Below are 5,039 nucleotides of genomic sequence, written 5' to 3' on the forward strand. Positions count from 1 at the left end.
CAAAAAAATTAATTAATGATCGAGAAAAAAGATCACCATTTGAATGTGGGTTTGATCCAAAAAGATCAGCACGAATACCATTCTCAATACGATTCTTCCTAATCGCAGTAATCTTTTTAATTTTTGATGTAGAAATTGCACTAATTCTACCAATTGTAATTATTTTTAAAACTTCAGACATTATAATCTGAACAGTATCAACAATATTTTTTATTCTAGTTCTATTAGGAGGACTATACCATGAATGAAACCAAGGAGCATTACAATGAGCAGAATAAAGGGTTGTAGTTAAATATAACATTTGGGTTGCATTCAAAAAGTATTGATATTATCAATCAACCTTAAATAGAATAAGAAGCGAAATATTGCAGTCAGTTTCGACCTGGAAGATTGGTATGTACTACCCTTATTCTTATTAATTGAAGCCAAAAAGAGGCGTATTACTGTTAATAATATAATTGAACTATAATAGTTCCAATTAAGGAAATGTAAAGCCAATATGAAAGCTGCTAACTTTTTATATTAGCGGTTAAACTCCGTTAACATTTCTAAAATTTATATAGTTTAAATAAAACATTACATTTTCACTGTAAAAATAATATATCTATATTTATAAATACTTAAAAGTAAAAATACTTCCTTAACATCTTCAGTGTCACGCTCTAATTATAAGCTATTTAAGTAAACGAAAAACAATATTACCAAAATAAATATTCAAAAAATAAAAGTTAAAAGATAAATCTTGAAATTAGAATCATATCAACCTTGAATATAACCAATGAAATAAATAAATAATCTATATAAACCTTGACCACCAAGTAATTCACCTCAACCATAATCAAATGACTTAGATGAATAATAACCTATTTTTAAAGGAATATATCTAATAAACTTAGTTGAAAGAAAAGGTATAAATCATATAGAACCTGCAAATCTAACAAAAGAAAGTATACTTAAAGAAAATAAATTATGAGAAAAATCAAAATTAGCAATAAGATAACCTAAATAAGCACCTAAAATAACAACTGTAATAGTTAAAAACTTTAAATAATAAGGTAAAGCTATCACATGAGGAATAGGAAAAATTAATCAAGATAAAAGACTACCACCAAAAACAGCAACAAACAATAGACCAATTATTCCAAATGAAATATAATAACCCTTATCATCAAAAGAAAATCTAGAATAAAAATTATTATCACCAGATATTGAATAATAAAACAAACGAAAAGAATAAGAAGCAGTTAAACCAGTAGAAAAAAAATAAAGAAAAAAAATTAAACAATTAATTCATCTTAAACAAACCATCTCAAGAATTAAATCCTTTGAATAAAATCCCGCTAAAAAAGGTATTCCACACAAAGATAAACTAGAAACATTAAAACAAACTGAAGTTAAAGGTATGAAATTAACAATTGATCCTATAAAACGAATATCCTGAGAATCCTTCAAATTATGAATTATTGAACCTGCACATATAAATAATAATGCCTTAAATAAAGCATGAGCCAATAAATGAAAAAATGCAAGCTTTGGATAACCTATAGCCAAAATTCTTATTATTAAACCAAGTTGTCTTAAAGTAGAAAGAGCAATAATCTTCTTTAAATCAAACTCAAAATTAGCGCCCAATCCAGCCATAAATATAGTTATACAACCAATTAAAAGTAAAAATCAACCACAATTATAAGTATCCAATATTGGTCTAAAACGAATTAATAAATAAACACCAGCAGTAACAAGAGTAGAAGAATGAACTAAAGCAGAAACAGGAGTAGGAGCTGCTATAGCAGCAGGAAGTCATGAAGAGAAAGGAATCCGAGCTCTCTTAGTTATAGCTGCTAAAACAATTAATATAGTAATGAGCTTTATTTCAAAAGAATTAGAAATAAAATCATAATAATAAATATAATTTCAACCACCAAAATTTAACATTCATGCAATAGAAATTAAAATAGCAACATCACCAATACGATTAGAAAGTGCAGTTAATATACCAGCACTATAAGATTTTACATTTTGATAATAAATAGCTAAACAATAAGAAACTAAACCTAAACCATCTCAACCTAATAAAATTCTAATTAAATTAGGACTAATAATTAAAAAACCTATAGAAAGAATAAATATTAAAACAATAATAATAAAACGATTTATATTCTTTTCACCAGATATATAATCCTCTCTATAATAAATAACCAAAGAAGAAATATATATAACAAAAGATATAAAAATAAGAGATATTCAATCCAAAATTAAAGTTATAACAACTATAGAACCATTTAAATTGAAAAGCTCTCACTCAACAAAAACTCTATAATCAATTATTAAATAATAAATACCTAAAATAAAAATTATAGTTCTCGAAATAAACAAAGAAAAAAAACTCAAAGAACAAATAGAAAATAAATTCACGGCCTAAGATGAAAAACTTCATATCATTGATTCCACAAAACAATATTTTTAATTAAAATACTTAAGCAAACTAAACAAAGAAATATTCACCCTTTAAACAGAGAATATTTAAAGGCAATCAATGTAAAAGTAAAAGATGATATTCACGAAAATAACCAAGAGAACAAGTATAAACACCAGAATAATAATTCCCATGCTGAGAATAAGAATATATATACAAAGTATAAACAGCTCTAAAAAAAGATAAAAAAATCAAAGCAAAGAATCTAAAAGAAGATCAAGATATAATTCTATTTAATAATCTAACTTCACCTACCAAATTTAAAGAAGGAGGAGCAGCCATATTTGATGATCTTAAAAGAAATCATCATAAAGCCATTCATGGTATCAAATTAATTATACCCTTGTTAATTAATAATCTTCGTCTACCTAAACGTTCATAAATAATATTAGATAAACAAAATAAACCAGAAGAACATAAACCATGACCAACCATTAGAGAAAGAGAACCTACACAACCTCATCAATTCATAGTCATCAATCCACCAATAACCATTCTTATATGAGCAACAGAAGAATATGCAATTAAAGACTTTAAATCAACCTGACGAAAACAAATAGATCTTACAATAACACCCCCAGATAAACCTAAAGACAATCAAAAATAACTAAACTTTAAACCCAAATAAGAAATAACCTTTATAACACGAAAAATACCATAACCACCTAACTTTAATAAAACACCAGCAAGAATTATTCTACCTGAAATAGGGGCCTCTACATGAGCCTTAGGAAGTCATAAATGAACCAAAAACATAGGTATCTTAACTAAAAAAGCCAAAATTATAAATACATAAAACATAAAATAATAAGAACCAAAATCAACCAATAAAGGAAAATATAAAGTATTAGAAAAATCATAAACCTTAAATAAAACTAATAATAAAGGTAATCTAGCAACCAAAGTATAAAAAATTAAATAAAAACCAGCCTGCAAACGCTCAGGTTGATAACCCCAACCCAAAATTAAAAAATATAAAAAGAAAGAAGACTTAATCTAGCAAATGAATAATAAAGCATAATTATTAAAATCAAAACCATAAAAACAAAAAAATTAGAATGATATGAACTTAAATAAACTGAACCTCTAGCAGTGATTATTAAAGAACAAATCCAAAAACTAAGTAAAATTAAACTAAAAGAAAAATAATCAATACCAAAATAATATCTAATTATATTCAAATCAGCATATGAATAAACACAAATTATAAAAACAAAACCCGACAGAAACATTAAAGAATGAACCAACCATCAACAATTATTTAATAAACAAAAAGGGATCAAAAAAATAGTTATAAATAAATACTTTAACATAAAGATAAACCAAAAGAATTAAAAAAATCATCACCATGAGAACGAATTATTGAAACTAAAATAGAAAGACCTAAAGCACCCAAACAAACAGAAAAAACTAAAAAAATAACAGGAAAAAAATAATCATAATCAAACTCAATAAGAAAAACAATAACTAACATAAATAAAGAAAGAACAATATATTCTAATCTCAAAAGAACCATTAATAAATGTTTACGTTTAGAAGAAAAAACATAAACACCAGCAAAGTAAATCAATAAAGAAGTAAAAATAGAGAATATAAACATTAGTTTTAATAGTTTAAAAAAAACGCCGGTCTTGTAAACCGGAAATAAGTCCAGCCCCCACTTTTAAAACTTCAGAGGTGGAAAAGCTTCCATCATCGGTCCCCAAAACCGGTATTTTAAATAAACTAACCCCTGAAATGATCAAAATAATAATTATATCATTATCAAATGTAATAAATATTAATTTCATTAAATTAAGACACCCAATATCAATAATGCTTTTTATTATCCTTCAAACCTTCCTAGTTGGATTAATAACAGAACAATAATAGAAAGATATTGATTATCATATATTTTATTTTTAACATTTCTTGGTGGTATACTAGTATTATTTATTTACATTACAAGAATTGCATCAAACGAAATATTTCAGCCTAAATCAATCACTATAATTATTACATTAATAATGTGAGTATTTATCATATTAATATTAATTATTCTAGATATATCTATATTTATAGACTTTTTCAAAAACACCGAAACTATAAATATTGATAATTCGATCAATTATCAAGAAATAACAATATCTTTAGAAAAATTATATAATAGACCAACATTCATTATTACAATAATAATAATAATTTATTTATTTTTAGCACTACTAGCAGTTGTTAAAATCACCAATATTAATCAGGGACCTATTCGTAAAATAAGATAATTACTAATAAATAAACCCTTACGATTAAGACATCCTTTAATTAAAATTATTAATAACTCTTTAATTGACTTACCTGCCCCAACAAATATTTCATTTTGATGAAATTTTGGATCCCTATTAGGGATATGTTTGGTAATTCAAATCGTAACTGGACTATTTTCAGCTATACATTATACATCAAATATTGAAATAGCATTCAGTAGTGTAGTACACATCTGCCGAGACGTAAATAATGGTTGAATTATCCGAACCTTACACGCAAATGGAGCATCTATATTTTTTATTTGTATTTACTTACATGTAGG

At 25.3% G+C, this 5,039-nt stretch overlaps 1 pseudogene; it reads right to left on the reverse strand.

The window, feature by feature from the left end:
- Positions 1-690: 690 nt before the first annotated feature.
- LOC126301625 (NADH-ubiquinone oxidoreductase chain 5-like) lies at positions 691-2,409 on the reverse strand (annotated as a pseudogene).
- Positions 2,410-5,039: the final 2,630 nt, after the last annotated feature.

The sequence above is a fragment of the Schistocerca gregaria genome, unplaced genomic scaffold (assembly GCF_023897955.1).
Source record: "Schistocerca gregaria isolate iqSchGreg1 unplaced genomic scaffold, iqSchGreg1.2 ptg000077l, whole genome shotgun sequence".
NCBI lineage: Eukaryota > Metazoa > Arthropoda > Insecta > Orthoptera > Acrididae > Schistocerca > Schistocerca gregaria.